This window comes from Hyla sarda, chromosome 1 (assembly GCF_029499605.1).
Source record: "Hyla sarda isolate aHylSar1 chromosome 1, aHylSar1.hap1, whole genome shotgun sequence".
NCBI classification, from domain to species: Eukaryota; Metazoa; Chordata; class Amphibia; order Anura; family Hylidae; genus Hyla; species Hyla sarda.
The window spans coordinates 461,322,401-461,337,281 of NC_079189.1; positions in this window are offsets into that span (position 1 = coordinate 461,322,401).

Consider the following 14,881-nt stretch of genomic DNA (forward strand, 5'->3'; position numbering starts at 1 on the left):
GTGTACTGTGTACTCCACCAACATGTCTGTGTACTGTGTACTCCACCAACATGTCTGTGTACTGTGTACTCCACCAACATGTCTGTGTACTTTCTGATATATAGACAGGTACCTATTTTACGGCCATATATTTTTCTTAGGCCATGTTCACACATCCTTAGGCCATGTTCACACATCCTTAGGCCATGTTCACACATCCTTAGGCCATGTTCACACATCCTTAGGCCATGTTCACACATCCTTAGGCCATGTTCACACATCCTTAGGCCATGTTCACACATCCTTAGGCCATGTTCACACATCCTTAGGCCATGTTGACCATTGTTCAGCCATAAACAGCTAAAAAATGAATTTTTTTTGGGATCTGTTTTCAAGCCATAAACTGATGCACAGCAATAATGTATTAACTGATATAGGGACCTCGAGAAATATTTATTAAACATATAGGGGGTGTCCCACGTTAAACTAGAATATATAAGCCTATCAAGACACGGAACACAACACAAGTAAAAGTGAATGTAAAATGGACCAGCAGCAGTTAGAGAAAACAAGTCATAGTACAGGGCAACAAGTATTGTTATCATATATCTAAGGTGCTGGAAAGACGTTCAATGTCTAAACAAGTAGGATACTAAAGCAAGCCTATCTGTATAACCAAGACATCCCCGCTACAACAAAAACACCATATGATAGTATACAGCCATAAAAAATAAAGAGGAGTGCCTCCCTGAGGAAGTGTACAGCGAAACGGCGTAGGGGTGGTCATAGTCCCGGGCATGTAAGTACAGCGTCTTGTTTGCTCCTAATGGTATATGGGATTTGTACTTGTCTGGCTTCACGCTGATGGTGGTTGGATGAGGCTCTACAACATACTGTTTCTGAGCACACCTATCCTCCGTCCCTATCCCATTTATCCATTGAAGCTGACAATTTGTTGTCTTTATTTTTTATGGCTGTATACTATCATATGGTGTTTTTGTTGTAGCGGGGATGTCTTGGTTATACAGATAGGCTTGCTTTAGTATCCTACTTGTTTAGACATTGAACTTCTTTCCAGCACCTTAGATATATGATAACAATACAGTGATTCCTCAACTTACAATGGCCTCAACATACAATAGTTTCAACATACAATGGTCTTTTCTGGACCATTGTAACTTGAAACCAGACTCAACATACAATGCTTTGGAATCTGCGAAACGTGTCAATGGCTGGAAGAACTGACCAATCAGAATGGATATTTCACTGGCAAAACCCCTGTGCATGCACTGACTGGTGTCTGGTAGCGCCCCCTACAGTACAGGGAGGTATTACATGTTCTGTACTCTCTACCTGTGCCAGGGTTAGCTTCTCCTTTGGACATCAGGTGAGGGCAGCTCCATTTTCCTTTTTAGGACATTGCGTGTTCTCTACAGGACCCTGAAGGAGCTTCTGTCCTCTACATAGACCAGTGTTTCCCAAAGAGGTTGCCTCCAGCTGTTGCAAAACTACAACTCCAAGCATGCCCGGACAGCCTTTGGCTGTCCGGGCATGCTGGGAGTTGTTGTTTTGCAACAGCTGGAGGCACTCTGGCTGGGAAACGCTGAAATAGACAGTGATTTACAACTCCCAGCAGAGCTTTCTTACTTTTATATGTAAGGATTTGCTTTATCTGTATTAGTTATCTACTTATTTATCTTTAATCCTCACTTTTTCAAATTTTCGGATGACATTTTGGTGGCTTCAGAACCAATTACCAGGTTTCCATAGAGTTATGGTCTCAACATACGATGGTTTCAACATACAATGGTCGTCCTGGAACCAATTAATATTGTAACTTGAGGGACCACTGTACTTGTTGCCCTGAACTATGACTTGTTTTCTCTAACTGCTGCTGGTCCATTTTACATTGACTTTTACTTGTGTTTTTAAATATGTGTAACAATAAAGATTACGTTTTTGATTCATACAGTTGTGTTCCGCGTCTTGATAGGCTTATACAGCAATAATGTAGTTGTATAAAAATGGCCTGTTTGACACAAGTCTATTTTAATTCTGTGATGTCTGTTTTTCTTTATTTTTTTGTTTTTTTTTCATAAAAAGAAACCAATATTGATCTGAGTCTATTTACATGCCAGTCAAAAATAAGCGCATATTTTAAAAAGAGGGCATGCAGAATACAGTTTGCTAAGGGAATATACCCATTAAAGGGATTAAAATACACATGTATATCTGTATTTCATCCATACTGCATCAGTATGTCCATCAGTTTTTTTTAATTTAATTTACTGTCTAGAAGACGTCCCTCAGTAGGATGAAATACTGATGACATACTTCTGGTGAGTTATCTGCAATTCCTCCATATCATGGACGTATTTTCATGTGCTTGTGTGAAGCTGACCTTACTGTTGTCTAGGGCAATACACGGAGTTGTATACAGTTTTGTGGACTGCGCTGTCACTCGATAGTGACACACACAGGCATGGAATCTACACAGATAAAAACTATACTCCATGGTCTTGACCCACACCCAGTTCTTGCGTTCAGAAACTGAAGAAAAATATGGACAGATATATTACTGTGTAGCCTTAAAGGGGTACTCCGCAGCTCAGCGTTTGGAACAAACTGTTTTGAATGCTGCAGCCGGCGCCGGTTGCTTGTGATGTCATATCCCTGCCCCCTTGTGATGTCACACCCCGCCCCCTCAATGCAAGTCTATGGGAGGGGGCGTGACATCCCTCACACCTCCTCCCATAGACTTGCATTGAGGGGGCGGGGCTATGACATCACGAGCTGCCGGCGCCAGTGTTTGGAACAGTTTGTTCCAAACACTGAGCAGTGGATTACCCCTTTAAAGGGGTACTCTGGTGGAATTTTTTTTCTTTTTTTTTTTATCAACTGGTGCCAGAAAGTTAAACAGATTTGTAAATTACTTCTATTAAAAAATCTTAATCTTTCTGGTACTTATTAGCTGCTGAATACTGCAGAGGAAATTCTTTTCTTTTTGGAACAGAGAGCTCTCTGCTAACATCACGAGCACAGTGCTCTCTGCTGACATCTTTGTCCATTTTAAGAACTGTCCAGAGTAGGAGAAAATCCCCATAGAAAACATATGCTGTTCTGGACAGTTCCTAAAATGGACAGTAGAGATGAGCGAACTTACAGTAATTTGATTCGTCACAAACTTCTCGGCTCGGTGTTTGCTGACTTTAGCCTGCATAAATTAGTTCAGCTTTCAGGTGCTCCTGTGGGCTGGAAAAGGTGGATACAGTCTTCAGCCCACCGGAGCACCTGAAAGCTGAACTAATTTATGCAGGCTAAAGTCAGCAACTGCCGAGCCGAGAAGTTTGTGACGAATCAAATTACTGTAAGTTTGCTCATCTCTAATGGACAGAGATGTCAGCAGAAGATAGCACTGTGCTCGTGATGTCAGCAGAGAGCTCTGTGTTCCAAAAAGAAAAGAATTTCCTCTGTAGTCTTCAGCAGCTAATAAGTACTGGAAGGATTACGTTTTTTTTAATAGAAGTAATTTACAAATCTGTTTAACTTTCTTGCACCAGTTGATTTTAAAAAAAAAAGTTTTTCACCAGAATACCCCTTAAAAGGAGAACTTTGGTACTTATCCCCTATCCGCAGGATAACGTCTTACAACTCTTCAGTGTTTTGGACCTACTCCTGATTTTGTCTTACAAATACAGATACAAAATACAACCGTGTTATAGTGGACTTACTGTTTTGTTCATCTCCCTCTTTTATTATGCCAAAGACCTGCAGGTGTCACTCTTTCCATAGTAATTCAGTTGGTAAGTCATTCGCCTGTGATACAATAGGAAGATTTACTATGTAACTATGTAATGGTTTATTTACAGCAAGCAGAGAAAGGTTTCCTTGACAAGATGAATTCACAGTATATGAGGTCAAAGAGAAAAAACAACAACTTGAATGTACTACAGTGATCCCTCAACTTACAATGGCCTCAACATACAATAGTTTCAACATACAATGGTCTTTTCTGGACCATTGTAACTTGAAACCAGACTCATCATACAATGTACGGACAGTCCAGATCTGCGAAACATGTCAATAGCCGGAAGAACTGACCAATCAGAATGGACATTTTACTGGTAAAACCCCTGTATTACTGAAGCGTATGCACTGACTGATGTCTGGTAGCGCCCCCTACAGTACAGGGAGGTATTTTTCTGTACACTTTACCTGTACCAGGGTTATCTGCTCCTTTGGACACCAGGTGAGGGCGGCTCCATGTTACTTTTTTAGGACTTTGCCTGTACTGTACAGGACCCCAAAGAAGATCCTGTCCTCTACATAGACCAGTGTTTCCCAATCAGGGTGCCCCCAGCTGTTGCAAAACTACAACTCCCATCATGCCCGGACAGCCAAAGGCTGTCCGGGCATGATGGGAGTTGTAGTTTTGCAACAGCTGGAGGCTCCCTGCTTGGGAAACACTGACATAGACAGTGATTACAGCTCCCAGCAGATCTTTCTTACTTTTATATGTAAGGACTTGCTTTATCTATATTAGTTTTCTATTTATTTTCTTTAATTTTCACTTTTTCCTATTTTTGGATGACATTTTGGTGCCTTTAGAACCAAGAACCAATTACCAGGTTTCCATAGAGTTCTGGTCTCAACATACAATGGTTTCAACATACAATGGTCGTCCCGGAACCAATTAATATTGTAACTTGAGGGATCACTGTAGTTGTAACACTGTAACAATACTTGCATCTACAATGTTTCAAGAGTCTGACACACTTAAGTGGAAAATTACTTGTCTAACAGAATGACTGGGGAAAGCAGGCGTGTCATATCTAATATCACGATTGCATATTTTTAGACCGTGTGAAAGAATGTGTCAGGGTAAGATTTCCACTATCTAAGCTCAAGTCGTGTATGCAAAACAACACAACAGCTCCAAGTGCTTCCAGTATAAAGTCTTCATTAAGTAACATCAAAGAAAAAGCTAAACAGGATCAAGAAAGTAAAAACGGAGGTTTTGATAAAGATATAAATTTGGATAGAATAGAAAGAATCACGTGGCCTATAACAGTGGTCTCCAACCTGCAGACCTCCAGATGTTGCAAAACTACAACTCCCAGCATGCCCGGACAGCCAACGGCTGTCCGGGCATGCTGGGAGTTGTAGTTTTGCAACATCTGGAGGTCCGCAGGTTGAAGACCACTGGCCTATAATGAGAAAAACACAGGAGTCCTGGGACCTGTAGTCCCACAATATCATGGCTTCAGCATAATTTAAAGGGGAATTCCAGGAAAAAACTTTTTTATATATATATCAACTGGCTCCAGAAAGTTAAACAGATTTGTAAATTACTTCTATTAAAAAATCTAAATCCTTTCAGTACTTATGAGCTTCTGAAGTTAAGGTTGTTCTTTTCTGTCTAAGTGCTCTCTGATGACACCTGTCTTGGGAAACGCCCAGTTTAGAAGAGGTTTGTTATGGGGATTTGCTTCTAAACTGGGCGTTTCCCGAGACAGGTGTCATCAGAGAGGACTTAGACAGAAAACAACAACCTTAACTTCAGAAGCTCATAAGTACTGAAAGGATTAAGATTTTTTTTTAACAGAAGTAATTTACAAATCTGTTTAACTTTCTGGAGCCAGTTGATATATTTAAAAAAGTTTTTTCCTGGAATACCCCTTTGAATTATGCTTAAACCATGATATTGTGGGACTACAGGTCCCAGGACTCCTGTGTTTTTCTCATTATAGGCCAGCGGTCTTCAACCTGCGGACCTCCAGATGTTGCAAAACTACAACTCCCAGCATGCCCGGACAGCCGTTGGCCGTCCGGGCATGCTGGGAGTTGCAGTTTTGCAACATCTGGACATCTGCAGGTTGGAGACCACTGTTATAGGCCATGTGATTTTTTCTATTCTATCCAAATTTATATCTTTATAAAACCCTATGTAGAGGTAAAGTTGACCAGTTGCCCATTGCAACCAGAGCGTCTCTTACATTTTTTAAAAAGGCCTCTGAAAAATTCAGATTGGTTGCTATGGGCAGCTGGTCAACCATACCTCTACACAGGTGTTGATAAATCTAAAGATTTTCATAGAATAGAGTCACATGACCTATAATGAGAAAAACACAGGATAAAATATATATATATATATATATATATATATATATTTTTTTTTTTTACAAAGCCACAAAAACTGCATCATGGCGTGTTTTTTATTCAGGCAAAACAAAAGTTGTGTCTGTAGTACGGCACATTTAGGCTATGTTCACACAATGGAATTTCCATGTGGAATTCCCCAGAAGAATTCCACTCGGACATTCCACTGCAGCAGAACCCCTATTGATTTCAATGGGATTCTGCTGCACTGTGCACACTGTTTCTGCTGCGGCAATCCCGATACCGGAGTCCGCAGGAAGAATAGACCAGTCTATTTTTTCTGTAGAGTCCACACAGAAATGCATTGTTGTCAATATCACACTGTATTTCCGGGTGGTCCTAGTGCCGACATGTTCTGCTGGCATTCCGATGTCGGACGAATGTCTGGACATTCGCCAGTGTGAACAGCTTTATACTGCTTTCTCTTTATTCCTTTACGTTACACCCCCTGAAATATGTTTAGCTCTTGCAGGTCTTTTCCTTTTCACGTGCCCCAGCTCTCCTGTTGCTGACACCTTGCCGGCCACTTAGCGGCAGTATCTAGCACACATGCAGTGCCATAGATCAGTGTTTCCCAACCCAGTCCTCAAGGCACACCAACAGTCCAGGATTTTAATTTTTCCCTGTTCTATTCCAATGGAGTAACTGAAAAAAAACAGAATGTTGGTGTGCCTTGAGGACTGGGTTGGGAAACACTGCCATAGATAATCAAAAGCACCTGAACAGACAGCTATGTTGTGTCAAGTGTGAGTGCTGCATTGATCACAAGGGCCCTTAAAGGGGTACTCCCATGGAAAACTTTTTTTTTTTTTTTTTAAATCAACTGGTGCCAGAAAGTTAGGCTGGGTTCACATCACGTTTTTGCCATACTGTTTTCAATCCGTTTTTCTAAAGAAAACCGTATGGCAAAAAAACGGATGGAACAGTATGGGAAAAAGTAAACCGTATCCGTTTTTAAACTGTGTACTGTTTTTTAAAAGTGCTTACGGATTGAAAAACGGATTGAAAACAGTATGGCAAAAACGTAGTGTGAACCCAGCCTTAAACAGATTTGTAAATCACTTCTATTAAAAAATCTTAATCCTTCCAGTACTTTTTAGGGGCTGTATACTAAAGAGAAATCCCAAAAAGAAATGCATTTCCTCTGATGTCATGACCACAGTGCTCTTTGCTGACCTCTGCTGTCCATTTTAGGAACTGTCCAGAGCAGGAGAAATTCCCCACAGCAAACATATGCTGCTCTGGACAGTTCCTAAAATGGACAGCAGAGGTCAGCTGCGAGCACGGTGGTCATGACATCAGAGGAAATGCATTTCTTTTTTGGATTTCTCTTTAGTATACAGCCCCTAAAAAGTACTGGAAGGATTACGATTTTTTAATAGAAGTGATTTACAAATCTGTTTAACTTTCTGGCACCAATTGATTTAAAAAAAAGTTTTCCACGGAAGTACCCCTTTAAAGGAAAACGGTCAGTCAGTTCACCTACACTAAAACTACTTGGTGGTAGTGTGGGTGAACTGGAGTCCAACGAGGGGTCACTTACTTTAGTGTGTGCCCTGGCCGCTGAGTTGTCCCCTGCTAAAGTTCTGTTTGTCCTCTCTGCAGTTGAGCTTTGAAGGCGGTCCCCCAGCGTCCATATCTCTTTGGGTGCCGGAAGAAGGGGCCTTAGCCCGCCCCCGTGGTTTGCATACTCATTTTTTTCAACTCGACGTCCTAGTGACATATAGCCACATGCCTGCAGAGCACATGTGCCTGAAGTTTTTACGCAGTTCTCACGTCCTAATGACGTGAGAGCTGTTTGTCCAGAGAGCGCTGTGCACAGTGTAACTGCGCATGTGCCAGGCCCTCGCTACTCCAGACTTCTGTAGCGAGTGCCCAGCACATGTGCAGTTACACTGCGGAGAGCGCTCTCCGGACACACAGCTCTCACGTCTTGAGGACGTAAGAGCTGCGTAAAAACTTCAGGCGCATGCGCTCTGCAGACAGAGCTCTGCGCTCCGAGGGCATGTGACTCCACGTCACTAGGACATTAGGCCCCTTCCTCCGGGACCCAAAGAGATATGGACACCGGGGGACCGCCTTCAAAGCTCTACTGTAGAGAGGACAAACAGAACTTTAGCAGGGGACAACTCAGTGGTCAGGGCACACACTAAAGTAAGTGACCCCTCATTGGACTCCAGTTCACCCACACTATCACCCAGTATATTGAGTTTAGTGTGGGTGAACTGGCTGACAGTTTTCCTTTAACATTTATTCTGTACTGCAGAATTGGAAGCTTTGCATGATGACTGCTGCTCCCACAATGCACCGCCCTAGGAACTGAACCTCAAATGCTTATTGGCAAATGGCCCTACTTACTATATGCAGCTTCTTGGCTAGGGTGCATTCACACACGATTTGTGCAGTCATGACAGATTCGATTTCTGAAACTGAAAATCGGCACAGACCCTATTCAATCCTATGACCAAGCATAGTCGGCTAGTGACTAAAATCTGTTTATTTTCCAATCGAATCCTACTCTTAGATCAGCCAATCGTGGTCTGCTGCCTTTTTTTACAGTCCAATCCAAAAGTCAAATACACTGAAAAATAACTTAAATGTAGTCACTAGAGGGGAGATTTATCAAAACCTGTCCAGAGGAAAAGTTGCCCAGTTGCTCACAGCAACCAGAGTGCTTCTTTAAATTTTTAACAAGACCTCTGTAAATTGAAAGAAGAAATCTGATTGGTTGCTATGGGCAACTGGTCAATTTTTCCTTTGCACAGGTTTTGATAATTCTCCCCCTAGCTCAGTGTTTCTCAAGCGTGGTCCTCAAGTACCCCCAACAGGCCATGTTTTCAGGATTTCCTTAGTCTTTCAGGTTATGACCTGTTGGGGGTGCTTGAGGACCGCGCTTGGGAAACACTGCCTTAGCTGCCTATGTTCAGGTTATAGGATTAAATCTGGCCAGTAATGATCCTTGTCTGTAGAAAGAAACCATACATTTTCAATGCTACGCTTGTAATGAGAAATTACATCCCCAGAATGACATGCCATACCCAGAATATACTACATAACGAATAAGAAAAAGCTCAGCATGTAGCCTTTTATTATTACATCATTTCTTATAGACTTTAAGTTGGCCATACTTTAGCCAACATTTTTTCTTCTTTTTAACCTATAACATAACACTGTGAATATCATTAAATATACGAGGATTTATAAATAATACTGCACATAGTGTAAAAGTACAGACAGAATGTACAAAGGAGAAACAAAAAATGACATAACATTGCGATGTGCCTTTATAAAGATACATTTTTGTAGCACTGTGATGGTACATTATGAGCAGCAACATGTTCTCCAAATGGAAAGCTCACATCGTGGATGCATTAACACACTACAAATGGCAATGACTTGCCATGACCTGAAACGCGTCAGCATGAAGGGATCTATCCCATGCTGTAACTGATGCTTATCGCTTGATGTATGATAGGACACAGGTGTATAGGGCAAACAACGGGCACGCCGGTAACTAGAGTTCAGGTGAGTGTACACATAAATGATAGTGACTCACGGTTTAGCAGAAAGACTTTCTTTCACGTTTATTCAGGTACGTTGTCTCGCAGGACATAAGGTTTAGCAGCGGTATTTCATAGCAGCATAGGTGATAACATGCTCCGTGCTCCTTTCAGTCTGGCCCATTCTGGGCCAGACTGAAAGGAGCACGGAGCATGTTATCACCTATGCTGCTATACCTTATGTCCTGCGAGACAATGTACCCGAAATTACTTGAATAAACGTGAAAGAAAGTCTTTCTGCTAAACCGTGAGTCACTATCATTTATGTGTACACTCACCTGAACTCTAGTTACCGGCGTGACCGTTGTTAGGCTGCTGCTTCCAAAGCCGGCAGGATATTGTCATGTATCAAAAGAGGCATGGACTCAAGGGACAGGGACATAATACTCCCCCTTTATAAAGCATTGGTACGGCCTCACCTGGAATATGCTGTTCAGTTTTGGTCGCCTGTCCATAAAAGGGACACTGTGGAGTTGGAAAGGGTGCAGAGACGCGCGACTAAACTAATATGGGGCATGGAACATCTTAGCTATGAGGAGCGATTAAAGGAGTTACAATTGTTTAGTCTTGAGAAGAGACGTTTAAGGGGGGATATGATAAACGTATATAAGTATATTAATGGCCCATACAAAAAATATGGAGAAAAACTGTTCCAGGTTAACCCCCCCCCCCAAAGGACGAGGGGGCACTCCCTCCGTCTGGAGAAGAAAAAGTTTAGTCTCAAGGGGCGACACGCCTTCTTTACCATGAGAAATGTGATTTATGGAACAGTCTACCTCAGGAACTGGTCACAGCAGGAACAATTAACAGCTTTAAAACAGGATTAGATACATTCCTGGAACAAAATAACATTAATGCTTATGAAGAAATATAAAATCCCATCCCTTACCCAATATTGCGCCACACCCCTACCCCTTAATTCCCTGGTTGAACTTGATGGACGTATGTCTTTTTTCGACCGTACTAACTATGTAACTATGTGTACACTCACCTGAACTCTAGTTACCGGCGTGCCCGTTGTTTGCCCTATACACCTGTGTCCTATCAAGTATTGTTGAACAGAGATACTGGAACTGTTTTATGGGCTGTGTTCATACACATATGTTACGGATACAACTCGGTTATATGTTGCCTTAGATTACCGCTTGATGTACTCTCCTATACTGCCTTTTTCAATGGAATTTTAAGGAATCCAATAAACCTTTGTTTTTATGGAGCTGGCTCTTTTCACCTGTTCGCAATTTGAGGATTGCCGTGCACTGAATGCTCAGGTGAGCTGACAAACTTTTGCTACTATAAAAATGGCAATATTTGATTTTAACGCACCTGTACCATATGATTTCCCTCTTCCACAAAATGAACCCACAGACTTAAGTAATATATCACCTGTACAAAATGTAGAGATTGTTATACAGTGATGTCCGTAAATGTTGTCACCCCAGAAATTTTTCAAGAAAATTAAGAAGTATTTCTTACTGAAAAGGATTGCAGTAACCCGTTTTAAGCATGTGATGCTCCTTTAAAGGGGTTCTCCCTTGTTTATACTGTTTTTTGTTATTATGTTTGTGTGTTATGTGTGTATAAGTATGTGTTTTTTTATGTGGGTTGTGATTATGTATATATGTTTTTTCTTACCTTTTGTAAAGATCCGGAAGCTGGTCCCTTTTTCTTCCAGCGGCTTGCTGTGTAATCTCGGCCTCCGCCATATTGTGTTCGGTAAGTGGGATGTCGGGGGGTGTGTTCTTGCTTCTGTCCTTCCTATCTTCTGACGTCCGAGGCAAATCTTTTCTTCCTGTTTCTTCCGTGGCTCAGCGACGAATCTGCGGCCTTTTCCGGCGCATGCAGTGTTTTTTTTTTTTTTTTTAATACAATATAGTTTTTTGGGTCTAATTGACAAACTGTCTGCGCTTGTGCAAAGCTACGCTATTAGCGTAGACCTAACGTACGCTACGCTGTTAGCGTAGCACTTGCGTACTGGCGCATGCGCAGACAGTTTGTAAATTAGACAAAAAAACTTTATTGGTAAACAAAACAAACAAACTACCTGCGCATGCGCCGGAAGAGGCCGCATATATACATAATCACAACCCACATGAAAAAAAACACATACTTATACACAAATAACACACAAACATAATAACAAAAACAGTATAAACAAGGGAGAACCCCTTTAAACTCACCTGTGGCAAGTAACAGACGTGGGCAGTATAAAAATCCCACTGGAAAGCAGATAAAAAGGAGAGAAGTTCACTTAGTCTTTGCATTGTGTGTCTGTGTGTGCAACACTAAGCATGGACAACAGAAAGAGGAAAAGAACTGTCTGAGGACATGAGAACAAAAATTGTGGAAAAATATCAACAATCTCAAGATTACAAGTCCATCTCCAGAGATCTAAATTTGCCTTTGTCCACAGTGCACAACGTTATCAAGAAGTTTGCAACCCATGGCACTGTAGCTAATCTCCCTGGGCGTGGACAGAAGCGAAAAATTGATGAAAGGTGTCAACGCAGGATAGTCGGGATGGTGGATAAGCAGCCCCAAACAAGTTCCAAAGATATTCAAGCTGTCCTGCAGGCTCAGGGAGCATCAGTGTCAGCGCAAACTATTCATCAACATTTAAATGAAATAAAATGCTATGGCAGAAGACCCGGGAGGACCCCCCTGCTGACAGAGACATAAAAAAGCAAGACTACATTTTGCCAAAATGAACTTGAGTAAGCCAAAATCCTTTTGATAAAACGTCTTGTGGACACACAAGACCAAGATAGAGGTTTTTGGTAAAGCACATCATTCTACTGTTTACCGAAAATGGAATGAGGCCCACAAAGAAAAGAACACAGTACCTACAGTGAAATATGGTAGAGGTTCAATGATGTTTTGGGGTTGTTTTGCTGCCTCTGGCACTGGGTGCCTTGAATGTGTGCAAGGAATGATGAAATCTGAGCATTACCAACGGATTTTGGGTCGCACTGTACAGCCCAGTGTCAGAAAGCTGGGTTTGCGTCCGAGATCTTGGGACTTCCAGCAGGACAATGACCCCAAACATATGTTAAAAAGTATGAGTTCATAGAAAAAGTAGAAGGCACTCATGGTTTTCTGTGCAGCGTTCTTTATTTTCCAGTGCTTAAAACTACAACAATCCACGTGCAGGACGCCAGAGCTAGTCCAGCTCTGGCGTCCTGCACGTGGATTGTTGTAGTTTTAAGCACTGGAAAATAAAGAACACTGCACAGAAAACCATGAGTGCCTTCTACTTTTTCTATGAACTCATACTTTCATTTGATGCCTACAAGAATGAGCACCGCGTTACCTGTGCCGACTATCTGATGCCTCCATGTCCCCGCTACTTGCTTCACTAAGATCAGCTGTCCATATAAGCACTCCAGGGCATTAGTCAGTGCCGATCCTATCTATCTTTGCTATACGTTAAAAAGCACCCAGAAATGGATGGCAACAAAGCGTTGGAGAGTTCTGAAGTAGCCAGCAATGAGTCAAGATCTAAATCCCATTGAACACCTGTGGAGCGATCTTAAAATTGCTGTTGGAAAAAGCGCCCTTCCAATAAGAGAGACCTGGAGCAGTTTGCAAAGGAAGAGTGGGCCAACATCCCGGCTGAGAGGTGTAAGAAGCTTATTGATGGTTATGGGAAGCGACTGATTTCAGTTATTTTTTTCCAAAGGGTGTGCATCCATATATTAAGTTAGGGGTGCCAATAATTTTGGAGTTTGGTGTGACATTATGTCCAATTTGCTTTTTTCCCTCCTTTTTTGGTTTAGTTCCAATACACACAAAGGGAATAAACATGTGTATAGCAAAACATGTGTTACTGCAATCCTTTTCTGTGAGAAATACTTCATTTTCTAGAAAAATTTCAAGGGTGCAAACATTTACGGCCAGGATTGTATGCTCAACACTTCAATTTCCTTAACATTAGCATTTTCATAATTCAACACTGCAAGGGGCTCAATGAAGAAGCCAAAAAAATGGTGGAATGAAGGCATACATGTATGGTCTTATGTTTTATTGGGCAAGGAGCTCATTTACATCTTGAATATTGTGCAAAGGCAATGAGTAAAGCACTTAAACCCTTTAAATAATATTTAACTGAAAACCCAATTTACATGTTTTCCGAGGAGACAGTCAGAAAAGTTTTAATAAACAGAAGAATATTATTCCATTAGCAATTAGGAAAATACAGACTAAACATACTATTCTGTAAATATATAATGACAAGGACTGAGTTCTATTAGGTAACCAGTCAGGCCTATGGCCATTAAACATGTCTGGGCTGAACCAAAAATAGGGGAAGGGCAGGGAAATAAAAATCATTTGAAACCTTGGGGGGAATTTATCATTGAATGTGCACAGCTGTTTTGTGTATATTTGCAGCAATTTGGCCCAAAATTGTAACAACTTTATATCTACATTCCCTTTTCCAAATGTGCCCTATGAAGTCAAATATATTTTTTGCATTGGTTACTGATTTATCTTAAGACTTAAAGAAAAAAAAAAAAAGGTAACAAAAATGGCAGCAGAAATTATTAAACAAACTCGCTCCAGCTCAGACCACGTTTTGAAACTTTGCTTAACCCCTTCGCGCACCCCGCCGTTTATACAAGGCATACAGTTAACCCGGCGCTGCGCAGCATCGCACGGGTTAACCAGAAGTCCCGCTGTTTCCAGCAGGAGACAACTTCTGCTTCACCCCCCCAGGACCATCCATTCATGGTCCTGGTCAGCGACCAATCACAGTGACCTGGGGTGAAAGTTCAGATCCCCCGCACTGCCCGCCCCTGGAAGTCGGGCAGAACGGGGGGGGGGGGGGGGGGGGGGGGGAAGATGGCTGTGGGGGGCTCGCGGGGACCTGCGGCATAGGGGGGGGGGGGGGGAGAGAACACGCGGGGACCGGCGGCCTTACCTGGAGCAGCGGCGGGACCGAGGAGCAGCGGTGGGACCGGCCACGTGTAGGAGCAGCGACGGGACCGGCAGGTAAGTACATGGTCCGCAGAGGCAGCAGTGAAGATCTTCACTGCTGCTTCTAGGAGTCTGAAAACTACAACTCCCAGCATGCCCAGACAGCTGTCTGGGCGTGCTGGGAGTTGTAGTTTTGCAACTTCTGGAGGGCCCCAGTTTGGAGACCATTGTATAATGGTATCCAATCTGTGCTCTTCCAGCTGTTGCAA